A 17,993-nucleotide genomic window follows, 5' to 3' on the forward strand; every position below is an offset into this window, starting at 1 on the left:
TCACTGTTTACCGGTGTCATCTTACGACAATCATTCTTTCTTCTAATGTCTACATATCGGAAAAATTCCCTAGGATTTGTTTTAACTGTATTTGCTAACTACTGCTCAAATTGCACTTTTGCTGCCTTTATCAAGCAAGTACTAAAAAGGATATAAAGTGGCAACATGTTTGTTGTCCCATTACCATGCTGTGGCTAGACATTTGAATGCGATAAAAGTGACAAAAAATATTTGAGCACTCTTATGGAAGCTTGGAAATGCAGAACATTTGTGAATTGTTTTTTTCTTATTTTTTTATGAGGGGGGGGAGGACGGAAAGTTCTCATAAACATATTGAACAAAAATCATTAAAGCAACTGATATAACCACAAGAAAGAACATATCTTCAAGTCTTTTAACCTCCATCTTTCGCCAAATTGTAAAAATGTGTTCTTTTTCTGTTAGAATATATAAGAAGACATGTCAGAGGTTCTGAAGAAAATCGAAGACACAGAGGCCTTCAAGTTTTTTGTGTCGCAAGAAAAGTCCCCAACGGAGATTTCCCAAACTCTGTGAGAGACTTTAGGGGACTGTGCCCCAGCACATCCAACAGCTGCCAAATTGCCAAATGGGTGGCCAAGCTTAAAACTGGGCATCCTGAGACAACAGATGTCCCCAGGTCAGGAAGACGACCTTCCACAGCGATCACACCTGAACACATTGATGCAGCACATGCCATGATCCTTGAAGATAGATGAATAAAACCAACCAAAAACATTGCCAAGACTCTGGGAATATCCAAGAAATGAATTGGGGGGTCATTATCCATCAACATCTGGACATGCAGAAGCTCTCAGCAAAGTGGATCCCCAAATGTTTGAATGTCGACCAAAAGAGAGACGTGTGCTGTCATCTCAAGGGATTTCGGTCATTTTAAGAAATGAGGTGCAAATTTTTTGGCTTGTATTGTGACTATTGATGAAACATGGCTTCATCACTATTACCCAGAGACCAAACAAAGTCAATGGAGTGGACACAGCCAGAGACAATGTCTGCCTTACCCATCCTATTTGTCAGACCTGGCCCCATCTGCCCATTTCCTATTCCCAATTTTAAAGAAACACTTGAAAGTAACAAAATTTTCCAGAGATGACAAAGTCATATCTGCAACTGAGGAATGGTTTGTGCAACAAGGAGAAACTTTTAGGATTGTAAATGATGCAACAGCAACATTGCAACAAGTGTATAACACTTTGTGGGAAATAAACTAAAATAATGTGTAAACTGCATGATTCAACCTCAATTTCTTCATGGTGATTAGAACAACTTTTCAGCACACCCTCATATATATATTTTTTTAATTATTAATGATGTTTGATTTAAATGATGCTTTCCCATATATCAGATAGGAAGAGGCAGTCATTCAGGTCCAGATGGTGGAGCAACACATTGTGAACCTCTCTAAACAAATGTTCAAACTTATGATGGCACCAATGAAGTAAGCGTATCTCAGACATATTGTGGTCAGTATCAATTCCATGATGTGCTAGGCCAGATTTTTACAATTTTTTACTGACAATGAAAGATTGGTCTTGTAATCTTTTCTCCAGAAAGTTTGTCCAAAGTAAAAAAGATGACAGTTAACAGGAACTTGGTAGATGCCAGGAAGAGAAAGAGGAAATTGTTTATCTTTAGAAGATCTATTCTTGCTGTACCTGTCTACCAAGTTCCTTACCTTTCTTATTTCTGATAAATTGGATGTTCTATGGAAAAAAGATTACATGAACACCAATCTTACATTGTCAATAAAGAATCTGACCTAGCACACCATGGAACTGATACTGACCACAATATCTTCTGGTCTGAAACAAGCTTACTCCATTGATGCCACTACAAGTTTGAACATGTTTAAAGAGAGTGCTGAAGCCTTCTTTCACCATTCGAACATGAATCAGAATGACTGTCTCTCCCTATCTAAGATATGGAAAAGCCTCTTTCAAATCAAACATCACTAATATTTTTTTTAAATAATCTAATGCCTCTTCTTCATCCACTTGCACTGCTCTATTTGTAACATATGAAGCCTTCTTTCACAATTTGAACCAGAATCAGAAACTGTCTCTCCCTATCTAAGATATGGAAAAGCCTCTTTCAAATCGAACATCACTAATAATTTTTTTTTAAATAATCTAATGCCTCTTCTTCATCCACCTGCACTGCTCTATTTGTAACATCATGAGACACTTACTATTTTACATAATCATTTATTTACATAATTATACTTTGCATTCAACAAAAATCATATTAAATCATAGTTAATCATATTAACTTGTGTCACTGATGACACTCTGCAATTTTCAGGATGAAATATTTGGCTATTAAAGTTCATTTCCTTATCCTTGTGTTCTCATGTTAATTATTATTATTATTATTTGACACCTCCAGGGAGTCCAAGGATTCATCGAGGGAGGGCACCTGCTCTACAACTCCGTCTCCACCATTCAATCCAACTGACCGCAACTACACCAACGCCATCTACCGCCAATCACTACTGGTATTTCCACAGACAATCACAAACATCCATGCCCATGGTGGGACTCGAACCAGCAGCCATTTAACTGGAGAGCGGATATGCTATCCACTTGGTCAACCAGGCCGGGTTAGCTGAGTGGATAGCGTATTTTGCCCAAACTTTATCATTATTATTAACACCAGATCTCCATGTAGTCAAAAGCCTCACTGCAGGAGGCAAACAATGTTTTACACACAAATCTTATCAAACCATGCTATAAATTCAATCAATGTACCTGCATGCACCACAATGTCAGGCAATGCATTCCACTGACCATCCACTCTCCATGCAAAGACCTACTCCTTATGCCCCCTGCTAACACCCTCCTTATACAAATGCCAAGCATGTCTCCATATTCCATTCCCTTCCCCCATTGTACAAAAAATTTTTTCCACATTAACCTAGTAACTTTACCAACTTAAACGGTTCAATCATTCCCTCAATCTCTCCTCACATCCCACATCCCAAAGACCAGTTATGACCTTAGTTTTCTGGACCCTTTCCAACATATCTTCATCAGATCAAAATCAGGGGATCAAATCTGTGTGCAATAATCCATACAAGGCCTGACAGTGTGGTCAAGGTATCGGAGAAGATAGTGAGGACAGAGTTCAGAACTGGGACAACAGCAGTAGAATTCTCTGTAATGGACAGCATGGGTCTGCTAAAGGAAGATAGTGTTTTAAAAATCTGCTTACTTATTATAACAAGGTGACAAATACAATGGACAAGGGGGAGAGACATAGACAGCAGTATATTTATAGTTTGCAAAGGCTTTCGATAGATTGCCACATGACAAACTAGTAGTTAAATTTGAATAGATGGGGTTGGATAGATTAGTGAGTTGGATTGGAGATTGGTTGTCTGATAGGTATCAGCAGGTCGTGTAGAGGGAGTGATATCCCAGAAGAGGAAAGTCAATAGTGGCATGCCACAGGGATCTGTTCTGGGACCACTATTGTTTCATTTGTATGTAAATAACATTTGAAATAGCTTAAATGGTCACATACAGTTGTTTGCAGATGATGCAAAGTTGAGGAGAGTTAAAAGAACTAGAATGGATGTTTTCAAGAGGACCTGAACAGACTGTCTGAACGGATGAGAATATCAGTTTAATGTTGCAAAGTGTAAGATTTTAAAATTTAGGAAGCAAAGATGGGATGAAGAGTTAGGATTGGTGGGGATGTTTTAGAGGAGGTGAAGGAGATGAAAGATCTGGGGATGATAGTGGATAGGAAAATTTCGTGGATTTTTTGCTAAAACTGTGACAACAACACAGTGGATTATTATTATTACGGGTATCTCCATGGAGTCAGTAGACTCATTGCGGGAGACCCAAACTAGCAAAACAATATCTATCATATCTCTTCTTGAATTCATTTACAGATGAAGAACTCACAACTGAGTCAGCAATGAATTCCACTCATTCACCACCCTCCAGGTGTAAAACCTCGTTCTCACACCCTTGTTAACCACACTTTTCTTTAATTTCCAGGGATGACCTCTTGTTCTTCCATCACTATCGCACAGCTGAAACATTTCCTCTGCATCAATCTTATAAAAATCTTTTAGTAATTTAAATGTTTCTATCGTATCCCCTCTTCTCCACCTATCAACCGACCTCTGCAAACCGACCGACCGACCGACCTCTGCAACCAACCGACCTTTTACATCATTCACCAACTAGGTTGGTGAATGATGTAAAAATTGATGTATCCAGGCAACCAGACCTGAGCATAGTAATCCAAATGCGAAAGTATCAATGCTTTATAAAGGGGAATAATAACCTCTTTATCTCTAGATGTTAGTGTGTTCCTCAATAACCACGTAATCCTATGTGTAATCTTGTCCTATGTGCAATGCATTCCCTGAACTTCATCTCCCTATCCACCAACACCCTAAGTCCCTAGCCTCATCAATCTCTTGGAGTACCGTTCCATCAATGTAGTACACAGCCGGTAATCTTTTAATCCCAAAATGCATAACCTTACACTTTTTCAAGTTGAACTGACATCCATTACCCTTTGCCCATTTTGCCAGCTTATTTAAATCATCCTGCAAAATCTCAACATCAGCTTGATTTTTTATTGTGCTACCCAACTTTGCATCATCGGCAAACAACTGAATATCTCCCCTCGAGTCATTTCCTATATCATTTATGTACAAATTAAACAACATTGGCCCAAGCAAAGAGCCCTGAGGCACACCACTGGTCACCTGCCTCATTCTGGACTCTACTCCTCCATACACCACCTTCTGGTATCTCTCCCTGAGCCATTCTCCTATCCATATCACCAGTTTAGTATCCATTCCCATCTGCTCCAATTTGCATAACAGTGTTCCATGGGGTATCCTGTCAAAAGCCTTAGCAAAATCCAGAAGTACCGCTGTGTAGCCATTTCCTTTGTCCAACGCAGATGTCATTTCTATTATAAAAAGTTAATAGATTGCTAAGGCAGGATCTACCTTTAACAAAACCATATTGATCCCTATAGAGTATCATATCCTGATCCACCCATTCTTGAATTTTGTCTTTAACCAACTTTTCCAATACTTTTACTAACACTCCTGAGATGATGATTGATCTGTAATTAACTACCGCAGTTTTAGAGCCACCTGTATGCAAAGGAACTACTTTGCCTTCCTTCCACTCCCTAGGGACCATACCAGAGTTCAAACTTAAGTTAAATAACCAAGTAAGAGGCGTTGACAATTCCTTCGCACATTCAAGCTGATATTCGATCTAAACCTACAGCAGTGCTTGCATTTTTTAATACCTCTGATTTCTTAACTTCAATTCTCACATTAGTTATTGCTACAGGTACAGAGATATCCTCACTTGGGTGATAGACTTTTGAAAAGTGATCACTCAGTAACTCAACTATTCCATCTGAATTTGTCACCTCAATACCATCAGCACCCACTAAAGTTATCCTTCCAAAGTTATTCTTCCTTTTACTTGCCACATAGCAGAAGAACTCTTTGGGATTAATCTTGATCTCATTGGCTAAGGTCTTCTCATAATCTGATTTAGCTTTTCTTACTATGCTGGTAACCTTCCTAGCTTGAGCCTTGTACTGATCGCCTTTCTCCTTGTACATTCTCCATAACATTTTCTTTTTTAGCAGATCAAACTTGATACTACTGCTCATCCATCTAAAGCCAACCTTGTTTGTCTTCCTGACCATGGGGACACAATCTGATATTGCTTTCCACAGATACCCGCTGATTTTATCCCATGCACTGCTAACATCTTTCCTCTGCAATATGTTCTGACATGGGATGGCTGCAAGCTCACTCCGAATCTTGTTATAATTGCCTAACCTGTAGTTACACATATACCCCTTCGTAACAGAAAAATCCACAGATTTTGCAACCTCCCAAGTCAATACCACATGATCATTCTCACCAATTGGGGGTAACGAGGACACCTTACTTATGCATATATCCTCTGAACCAGTGACCAGGTCCAATACTCTCACACCATATGTCCCTTCAGTTAAGTGCTATTTCAAGTAATTATCTCGCAGAAAATGTATGAACTCCATTTCTTTAATGCCACGTGATATTTCCTCCTTCCAATTGATATCATCATAATTAAAATCCCCCATAATAATCACTAAACTTGCACTCATTGCACTAATTTGCTGATGCATGAATTCAATTTGATCACAAAAGAAATGAAGAAATTATGAAAGAATTAAACCAAGAACCAGTAATAGAAAAAATTAAAAAATATAAACATAAATGGATGGAACACGTTCAAAGAATGAAAACAGAAAGATTACCAAAACAAGTCTTAAAATACAAGCCATTAGGAAAAAGAAAACCAGGACATCCTCTTAAACAATTCAACGATGACTTCTAAGGCCGGAACAGGTCATGCTAGGCCTAAATACTTGATATGCATGATGATGATGATGAATTCAATATCTCCCTGGCCTATAGAAGCAACCAACTGTATATTTGGTTGCGTTGGTCACTATTTCACAACAGACCGCTGCAGAGAATGCTGACATGTAGAAGTAAAAATGTTTTGATTTCCATCATTATACAAGGCTTTGATCAGGCCACATATAGATTACCGTGCACAGATTTGGTTGACAGGTTTTCAAAAGGATGATGAGATGTTGGAAAGGGTTCAGAGGCCATTGACTAAGTTGGTTTCTGGAATGTGGAATATGAGGAGAGATTGAGAGAATGCATATTACAGTGCCTGGTGGATAGAAGGAAAAGGGGGAGACATGATCAAGACATATAAATTGGTATGATATTGATAAGAGGTAATTATCAGATTAACGTGAATGAGAATTTTTATAGAATATCTGGAGACAGGAGAGGCTATCCCTGGAAATTGTATAAGGTGAGTGTGAGCAAGCGAAGTGAGGAGTAGATTTTTTTACATGGAGAGTGGTGGGTGATTGGAATGCATTGCCTGAGAATGTAGTGAGTGCAGGTACAGTAAATGCATTTAAGTCTGGGTACGATGAGCTGTGCATGTGAGAGTGGGACCTCCCACAATAAGTCTCTTGATTGCATGTAGGTCCATTGATAATAATAATTATACAAGGGAACCAGAACCTCTTTATTTCTACATGTTAAGGTCCTCCACATCACTGCCATAATCTGATATGATGTCTTCACAACTTGTGACCTATGAACTTCAGATCCTTGTCCACCACTACTCCAAGGTCTTTTATCTCCTCAACTTCGTCCAAAATTTCCCTGCCAAGTGTATACTTTGCATCCTATTGTTGCCTAACAAATTTCTGAATTTCACACTTAGCAACAATAAACTGATAGTCCCAAACTGTTGCCCACTCATACAATCTATTTAAGTCCTCCTATAAGGACACATCTGCTTGATTCCTTAACACTCTCCCCAGTTTTGCATAATCTGTAAACAGTTTTATATCATCAGTAAAACCTATCTTAATATCATTAATATACAAACTAAATAACAATTTCTTTGTCACCACCCTCCACATTCCCTGGCCTATAGCAACATCTAACTAAATATCTTCTCCTGTCAACCTCTACCTCACACCACACTGCTTGAAAACCATTGCCCCTATTTCTCTCTTTCATGTCTACCTTCTTTTTTTCAACCATTTTCTGTCCACTGTTGGATGAAGGCCTCCTGCAGTTCTTTCCACCTTTCTCTGTTCTTGGCAATGGTTGACCAATTTTCCTCAACAAAATTTGACAATTCATCACTCCACTAAGGAATCCAGTTCGTTAGTATGGTGGTCCATCGTTCATCTTCTCTGCTGGATAGATGTCCGGCCCATTTGCATTTTAGTCGCTTGTGGTGAAGAATGATGTCAGTGATGCGAGTCTGGCTTCTTATCCAGGTATTTCGCTTCTTATCTTTTAATGTAATGCGTTTGTTAGTGACCAAGTTTCACAACCATATGAGATGACTGGAAGTATATACTGGTTAAATGTCTTCCTTTTAAACAGGGTGGGACATCATTGTTTTGAAAAATGCTTTCCAATTTTATGAATGCACTCCAGGCAAGTTGAACTCTCCTATTTATTTCCTTTTAGAGTCCACAGTTTAGATCAAAGATGACCTGAGTATGTATATGAAGAGACTCTTTATAAGAAATTGTTTTCTATTATTATGTTTTTTGGTGTTACAAAATGGTTAAACATTATTTTAGTTTTATCTCTGTTTATCTTTAGGCCGACTTTTCTGCTTTCATAATATAGGTTTTCTATCATTATATTAAGGTCTTCTGGAGTGTTTGCAAAAATTATGATATCATCTGCATATCTTGTGTGAAGGTGGATTGTTGCTGTTGCAGTGAGGTATATTGCCAGGAGGAAGTCCATATATTCTCCAGGAACTCCCTGATTCTGGAGTGCTTTGATTATTGCATTAGTTTTGATGGAATCAAATGCTTTTTCATAATCAATGAAGGCTAAACAGAGAGGCAATTGGTTTTCTTCTGCTTTTTCTATTATTTGTTTTACTGCATGAATATGATCAATTGTGTTAAAGCCTTTACAGAATCTGCTTGTTCTACTGGTTGATTTGAGTCTAGAAGAGGTGTTATCTTATTTGTTATTACTTTTGTGAGAATTCTGTACAGATCAGAGAGAATACTAATTGGTCTATAGTTCTTTACTTCTTTGTTCCCTTTTTTAAATAACAGTATCAGAGTAGCATTTTTCCAATTTTCTAGTATCTTCCCCTCTTGTAGGCATAGATTCAGTAAGTTTGTGACATGGTGAATTATATTGTTTCCTCCCCATTTAATTAATTCTATGTGAATTAGGTCTTCACAAGGACATTTTCCATATTTCATTTGTTTTAATGCTTGTCTTATTTCATCTGAAGTGAATGGGGGTGATGAATTCCATATGCAATGGAGAAGAGTTATTTATATTTATTTATTTATATTAATTTATTTATCTACCTTATGTGGGCATAATTCCCCTGCTACCATCGGCAGCACTCCCTCCTTCTTATCCTTTCTATCCTCACAAAAAACACTGTACCCTTCCATATCTATTCCCATTAGGATATCATCATCATTCAACCATGTTTCACTTATTCCAGTGATTTTGGGGCACAAGTGTCCCTAAAACAACCTGAGGAAAAAGTCAAGTGGTCGTATGTAACGGGCAGAAGAAACCTACACTGAATATGTTATCTTGATGAAGAAATCCCATCATCAATTGAGCCCCAGTCCACATGTGAACTGGAAGGGAGAGGGTTCCTTGTGAACTCTGAGACTCCATTAGAGTGTTGGTGAAATATGCAGCCCAACCCATAGGATATGATGCAAACTGCAGGAAATGAGATCTAACAATATTAATAATCTAACCTTTAAGAAGGATGAATGCCTCTTTGTCAACAATGTACCAAAATAATAGAAGACAGACAGGGCACACAGAATTTATCAATTATTATCATCATCACATTGATAAATTCTATGTGCATGTCTGTGTGGTTAGCCTAGTGGCTATGTGCTTTGCAACCACATGCCTGGGGAAGGAGTGTCCTAGGTTCGATTCCCGTCGACGATGTGAGGAGCACAAGGATCTTCCGCAGCCATAGCCAAGTTAGCCGGTCTCAGGCGTGGACAGCAGGGTTTTTCCCACCAGTTTATCTTGGGTTTTTCATCCCGCAAGCAGGCAAACCAGCCCCGTGAACACACACGGTTCTACAGTCATAAATACTTAACCCCCATGAAGGGGCTCAACTCGCCCCAGTAGGGACGGGGGAGAAATAGGGAGGAAACTCCATACGAATAAATAAATAAATCATCATCACGTGGAATTTTTGTTATTAGCTGATAGCTAACACTTCTTAAAGGCACCTCCTTCCTTATAAGATAAGAGAGATTTCATGGAGAGTCTCCTCCCAAAACCTTGGAAACAGTGGTATGTGCACAACTGCTCTGTAATACTGCAAAAATACTTAAAAACAAAAAACAGTACATCTACCACATTAACCCATGTGGATATTTATGTTTTGCAGTTATACCTTTATTATTATTATTTATTATTATAATTTTATTCCAGTTTTCAACCTGATTATGAGTTCCAAATCCTACTGAGGTATGGATACTTAATCCAGTGCTGGTACTTGCATGCACACATTGTATTATTCAGTGTTTCCTGTTGTCAAATTGATGGCAATTTGACTTTACCGAAACATCAGAAGTATTAAATAAAGTTACTGTAATTAATTTTCAGTAGACACTGCAATTTCCTCAAAAATAACAGTTATGAGTAGCAATATAAATCATTTCTACCAGAAATGCCAGAGGAATGAATACTTATTAAGGTTTGCAGTCTGTAGATGATCAATTATAATAATGGGTGACAAAGCAAGATCACTCCCTGCTTAATGGAGACAGGAAGTTCCATGTTCAGAACAAACATTATGTCTCCATTTAATCTTTACAACAGAATGTCTCCAGAATTTTAGCCCATCCAAAGTAACATGTGCTACCAGTTGCATTTCAGTTAAGATATATTCATATCATATCTTTTTAGCAGCTTACTTCCATTTTATGATAATGTTATGAATGTGTTAGATAAGGGAAAATCATATACAGTGATATTCTTGGACTATACAAAAGCATTCGGTAGATTACCACATAAGAAGTTGTACAAGCTGCAGGGAATGGAAATAGTATATTGGTTAGATGGATCAAAGATTGGCTCTCTGAACGGCAAGTTGGGTATGATAGACCAGTGCCTCAAGAAAGGAGGGAAACCAGTAGTGTGCCCCAGAGTTCTGCTCTTGGGCCCCTGCTTTAACTTGTTCGTAAATGATATATCATGTGGACTGACTAGGGATATTCAATTGTTTGCTGATAATGCAAAGTTGGGAAGAATTATAAGTAGCACTGGTGATGTTAATTCCCTTCAGGAAGATTTGAAGAGACTTTTGACTTGGACAAAGGAGTGGGTTTGTAGTTTTAATGTTAATAAGTGCAAAGTGTTGCATTTTGTGATGCAGAAATATAAGACTGTACTATACTGATTATGCTGTACTGCAGGAAGTGAATGAAATTTGGGCGTGACAGGTGACAGTATACTGAAGTTTAGGGAACATATTGCAAGTGTTACAAACACTGCACATCACAATGCCACTATGATAAGAAGTACTCCAACAGGTAGGGATAAGGAAGTGGTTGTACCACTGTATAAAGCACTCGTCAGACCATATTGTGCTCAGATTTGTTCACCTGGTTTTCAATGTGATGTGGAAACATTGGAGAGTATCCTTTCTTTTAGGCTTGCACGGTGATCCGAATGCATTTTTGGAAATTATGGAGACAACTACCGTGTTTGAATAAAAACTTTAGTTTACTATTACTAAAATTTTTATTCAAACACGGTAGTTGTCTCCATAATTTCCAAAAATGCATTGGAGAGTATCCAGAGACGAGTCACTAAGACAATATCAGGATTTTATACAGAGAGGTTAAAGAGATGTGGTTTGCAGAGTTTGGTGGATAGAAGGTGATATGATAAAGACATTTAAGTTAGTGAAAGGATTTATATATATATATATATATCTCATCCACACACAAAATATACACATATATATAGCATCATATACATATATATATCATCCACACACACAAAAGGCCACAAGACTCATAGCAGACTAGTGTCATATGGGAAAAGAGGAATAGAAGAAAGGTGGAATCTGTTCACATTTTGCTTGAAAAGCTGAGAGTTGTAATCTTTGTGGAAGGCAGATTAGGGGAGACAGAAACCAAGGGACAGAAACAGATGGAATAAAAGAGGAGGCAGTGAAGTTGGTTCAGTGAGTTTTAAGGTGGACTGTAAAAGGCTGTTGGTTAGCAGTGGCTCTTGTTTTAATTATTTGGGAGGAAAGCAGAGGAATTACAGTGGCCAATAATTCAGCAGGGCACTGTCTATGAAAGTATCTGTAGAAGATTCACAAGGCAGAAACTGATCATCTGCGAGAGAGAGGGATTGAAGTAGGTTTGTGAGAGAGGAATCATTCGTTAGCCGGATTGCCCCTTCTGAATACAATCAAGCAATCTCTGAGAATTGGATTAATCCAGAGGAGTTTATAAAGAGTGGAAGAACCAGAGGCCATCCCTGAAAGTTATGCAAGAGTGTAGTGAAGAGGGGCACATGAAGTAGATTTTTTACATGGAGAATTGTCAGTAAATGGAACGCATTATCAGAAGATGTTGCTAATACAAGGAGTGTTAAGGATTTTCAGAGTCAGTTTCAAGAGTCATTTAAAGATTGTGCCAATTCATAAAGGAAGTGATAGAACTCAAGCATCAAACTATAGGCCTATCTGTGTGTCAGGTGTTGTGGTTAAGTTGTTGGAGAAGCTTGTGAGAACTAGGATCCAGAATTGGTTTGACAACAATGGTATTATCTTTGATAGAGATAATACCATTGTTTATCTAATACAGCATAGATTTGCTAAAGAGAGGTCATGTTTTAGTAATCTACTTACTAAAATATAGCTTCCATGGACAGAAGAGAAGGATACACAGTAATATTATTATTATTATTATTATATCACACCTCCAGGGAGTAAAAAGGACTCATCGAGGGAGGGCATCAACTCTTCGTCTCACTACTCAACCAACCTTCATCATCTAACACCAACGCCATCTACCGCCGACTACCACCACTAGTACTTTCACAGACAATCACAAACATCTATGCCCACAGCGGGAATCGAACCCACAGCCTTTTGGCTGGAGAGCAGATACGCTAACCACTCAGCCAACCAGGCCAGCATATACTTAGATTTTGTAAAGGCTTTTGATAGATTACTGCATAAGTTGATAGTCAAACTAGAGCAGATGGAGTTGGATATTAGACTAGTGCATTGGACTGGAGACTGGCTATCTGATAGGTATTAGCAAGTATGGGGGTAGCAATATCCCAGAAGAGGAAAGTCACTAGTGGTGTGCCTCAGGGGTCTGTTTTAAAGCCATTACTGTTTAACTTGTATATTAATGATATTGACAAAGATTTGGATGGAGATATTCAGTTGTTTGCAGATGATGCAAAGTTGGGGCAAAGGCAAACCATGAAGAGTAGAGAAGATGTTGTGGCCTTACAAGAAAACTTGAAGAAATTGAATGATTGGGAATGGGGATGCAAGTTCAATATTGCAAAATGCAAGGTTTTAAAATTTGGAAAACAAAAATGGGATGCAGAATTTATGCTTGATGAGGATATACTGTTGGAGGTGGAGGAAAAAAGAGATCTGGGGGTGATAGTAGATAAGGATCTGAAATTTAGGGGATTCATGGCCAAAATTGTGAACACAACACAAAGGCTTCTGGGAATGATGTGGAGGATATAATGACTTTTAGAAGTAGGGAGATTCTTGTTCCAGGCTTTGATTAGGCCATACATGGACTATTGTGCCCAAATTTGGTCACCTGGTTTTCAGAAGGGCGAACAGATGTGGGAAAGGGGCCAGAGGCGACTGACTAAGGTAGGATCTAACCTCTGGAATGTCAAGTATGACAAAAGATTGAGAAGATGCAATTTGTGAAGTCTGGTGGACAGGAGGAAGAGGGGGAGATATAATAAAGACCTACAATTTAGTAAAGGGGTTGTTATAGGATCAGTGCTGGAGAGGTTCTACAGAAAATAGTGGGAGATTAGGGGAGAACCAGAGGTCATCCGTGGAAACTGTATAAAGAGGGTGTGAGTAGGGGTGTGAGAAGCAGGTTTTTTTCATGCAGAGTTGTTAATAATTAGAATGCCTTGCCTGAGAGTGTGGTGTCTGTAGAGAATTTGAGTGTGTTTAAAGCACAGTATGATGAGCACTGTGTATGATAAAAGGACCTCCTAGATGAGTCTTTGACTCTATGATGTTTTGAGTAATAATAATAATAATAATAATAAGAGATATGTTGTCAGTTGAAAGACCCTCCCACGATGAGTCAGCCGAGTCCATGGCCGTAATAATAATATAATCAGCTGGGGAGTTTAGCTGAGTTGCAGAATCTCCACTTTACAACCTGACAGTGAGTTTTATATCGTACTGTCTTAAGGTGAAAATGATATGTGATAATGAGTGTCAGTGCGAAACCAGTGCCCTGCTGCATGGAGACATGAAGTTCCACGTGTAGAACTGAGTTCCATTTTGGTCTCTAAAATAAACCTGTGGATTTTAGACAACCCAGGGCAACGTGAGTGGGCTCCAACACTTCGGACGTAGGTTTACCATAAAAATACATAAGTTTGCGAAATGTTATATTATTATGACTCGAGACTACTACTCAACAGTATACTTATATGATTGCGCAGCAGTTTTCTGTGTGTGAGCATGCAAAAGCCAATTAGTATATGAAAATTCCCATTACATTTACGAGAAGAAAGAGAGAAAAAAAGTATATATATATATATATAATATACCCTAACCTGCATCTACTCCGAAAATGATAAAAGGATGACAAGAGCAGTAACTCCTAGTAAGCTTTCTGTTGTTCAAGGGAATGGCTGCTATAATTAATGTATACTAAGAACATATGAAACAATATTAATCTAATAATTCATCTTAAATATAAAATCTTTTATTTAGGTTTTTCAATTCAAGTCAACAACATGAAAGCATGTATGACAAATAGTCAATTTCAGCGCACTATAGACGAAATCACTACATTTGCGATGCATAACCCCCTAACAGCAACAGAGAATTTTCATACTTAGGTGCTCAAATTATTATTATTGTTGTCATTCTTATTCAGAACCTCCATGGATTCACAAGACTCATTAAGGTTAACACTTCACCGATAATAATATAAGCTATGTATTTCATTGTTAGTATATGATCAATTCACATGCAGAAAATACAAATAAAAAAAACTTAGCTTATTTTTATCTAATAAAAATAAATGATACATAATAATATGAATCTGTATTATTATTATTATTATTATTATTATTATTATTATTATTATTATTATTATTATTATTATGGGAAACTCCAGGGAGTCCTTAGACTAATCGAGGGAGGCCCCAAATCATGTTCATCACAACTATTCGACATTCATACAGTATATCATACCCCGACTTAAACTCATTCACTGTCACAGCACCACCACAGACTCTGGCAGCCCATTCCAGTCATTTACCACTCTAAAAGTAAAGAACCCAGCTGTAACACCCTTACTGACCACACTCTTGCCCAGCTTCCATGGATGTCCCCTAGTCCTCCCACAACCAGCCCTGTTCTCAAAAATATCTTCTGAATTAATTTTATAGAAACCCTTCAGTAATTTGAATGTCTCAATCATATCGCCCCTCCTCCGCCTATAAACTAATTTCTGCAACCCACAAATCCTCAACCTGTTTTCATAAGCTTCATTCCACAGGCATGTTATCATCTTGGTCACTCGCCGCTGGATCGCCTCAACCTCCTCCCCATCAAGAAGAAACCAAGGTGATCAGATCTGGGCACAGTAGTCGAGATGGGGCATTATCAAGGCTCGATACAGAGGAACAATATCATGCTTATCTCTGCTCGTCAAAGCATTTTTCATCAACCAAGTGATTTGATCAGCTGATTTAGCCACTTTTGCAATGTTCCCCCTAAACTTCAACTCCATATCCACCAACATTCCCAAGTCCCTGGCCTCATCAATCTCTTAAAGTGCAGTTCCACCAAAGTGATATATTGCTGCTAATCTTTTCACCCCAAATGCATAACCTTACATTTTGCCACATTAAATTGACATCCATTCTCCTTAGCCCAGACCTCCGATCTATCCAAATCATGCTGCAAAAATTTGACATCTTCTGCATTCATTATTGCCCTACCCAACTTTCAATCATCCACGAAAAAATGAACCGTTCCTGTCAGATCCTTCCCTATATCGTTAATGAATAAATTAAACAGCAGTGGTCCAAGAACAGAATCTTGTGCCACACCACTAGTCACAGATCATCTTTTGGACTCTACTCCTGAGTAAACTACTCTACGGAATCTCTCCATCAACCACCCTCCTATCCATCTCACCAACCTATATCCATTCCCATACGTAGCAGTTTGCGTATTAGAATTCCATGTGGTATCCTATCAAAGGCATGAGCTAGGTCAAGCAGTATCACTGTAAACCCATTACCCTTATCCAGTTTAGCCGTCACTGTGTTAGAAAACTTTACTGAGGCATGATCTACTCTTCACAAAACCATTTTGTCCCCCGTACAGTATCTCATTTTCATCACTCGATTCCTGTGTTTTTCCCTTGACTACTTTCTCCAAGACCATGACAATGACTCCTGATATGCTGATCGGTCGGTAATTTGCAAAGTAGTCTTGGATCCTCCTTTATGCAGTGGACCTATTTTCCCTTCTTTCCACACCTTCGGGACTAAACCAGACCCTAGACTCGGATTAAACAATAAGGTCAAGGACACTGACAATTTTTTAGCTGCTTCACGTAAGACCCGTGCTGATATACCATCCAATCCCACAGATGTATTCACATTAAGGTTCTGTAATAGATTATTCACCTCCACTTCATTCACCATAATTCCCACATAACCTAATGGCTCCTTCATTCCTTCAATGTCTATCATCACCTGGATGATATACTCTTGTGAAATGCTCACTCGGTAATTCCATTATATCGACTGATTCAATGACCTCCCTATCATCGGCATTCCTTAAAGTCATTCTGCAATGTACAGTTATTCTTTTGTTTGCAGCATATTGAAAGAACTGTTTGGGATTCTCTTTAGCTTGCATAGCTAGTTTCCTTTCATAATCCGATTTTCCTTTTCTTACCACACTCGTTACCCTTCTGGCCTGTGCTTTATACCGTTCGTGTGCCTGCAGGTCACCTTTCTCTTTAAATTCCCTCCACAGTTGTTTCTTTTTTTTTTTTGCAGCTAAAGCTTAATGGTGTTATTCATCCATTTAATCCCTACTTGTTTTACTATTCGGACCCTAGGTATACAATCAGCGATAACCTCCTGCAAATGCTCCTTGACCACTTTCCATGCCCTATCAACATCCAGCCCTTGCAGTTTTACATGCCATTGCACTGATCCAAGCAATCTCCTAAGCTTGTCATAATTGCCAGCACAGTAATTCCACATAAATCTAGTCTTAATAAAAATTCCACACCTTTACCCACCTCCCAGGACCTTATGATCACTCTCACCAATAGGTGGCAACATGGTCATATTCATTACAGTCAAATTCTCAGATACTATTACCAGGTCAAGCACTCTCACACCCCTAGTATTTTCAATTACATGCTGTTTCAGATAGTTATCCCTTAATAACTGAATAAAATCCAGTTCCTTCCTCACATCTGTCCTCTCCTACTTCCAATCAATGTTACCATAGTTGAAATTCCCCATAATAATTACCCCCCTTCCACTCATTTCATCAATTTGTCTATGCATACGATCTCCAATATGTTTATAGCAGCACCCAACTGTACATTTTGTTCCGTTAGTCTCAATCTCACACCGAATAGCCTCAAATGAGCTATTTTCACTATCCTGCAATACAACTTCTATTCTCCTTGGCTGCAGTTCATCAGCTATCATCAATAACACTCCTCCCCAATTTTATTCTCTCTGTCCCTCCTGAACACCCTATACCTTACACATTCTATTCCACTAACTATATCATTTTCTACCAGTCATGTTTCACTAATTCCAATGACCTGCGGTTATTGACATTGGTGAAAGTAGGAGCCAACCAAGGCCAAAAATTCTTCCTTCTTGTTCCTAATAGTCCTGGCATTAGTATACATGAAATGCAGTGGTCCATTTGTCCCACCCTGATTTCTTGTCCTTCATACTGCCTCGGGCACATTATTAACATTCTTACACTCGACTGCCTCACTGATATCTGCAGCTTTCGCACACCAAATCCATTCAAATGTAAGCCATCCATCTTGTACAAATCCTTTCGTCCATTAAATGAATGACAAACATG

General features: G+C 38.5%; 1 protein-coding gene across 3 annotated transcripts in view; it reads right to left on the reverse strand.

The window, feature by feature from the left end:
• twin (CCR4-NOT transcription complex subunit 6-like twin) overlaps window positions 1-14,668 on the reverse strand; it is a 501,959-nt gene extending 487,291 nt beyond the window's left edge. For all 3 annotated transcript variants that reach the window (XM_090397005.1, XM_090397006.1, XM_090397007.1), the window contains exon 1: window positions 14,459-14,668. The gene's annotated coding sequence lies outside the window, so the exon portion shown is untranslated. The remainder of the gene's footprint in view (window positions 1-14,458) is intronic.
• Window positions 14,669-17,993: the final 3,325 nt, after the last annotated feature.

This window comes from Typopeltis vanoorti, chromosome 8 (genome assembly GCF_054136105.1).
Source record: "Typopeltis vanoorti isolate ZY-2024b chromosome 8, IOZ_Tvanoo_1.0, whole genome shotgun sequence".
NCBI classification, from domain to species: Eukaryota; Metazoa; Arthropoda; class Arachnida; order Uropygi; family Thelyphonidae; genus Typopeltis; species Typopeltis vanoorti.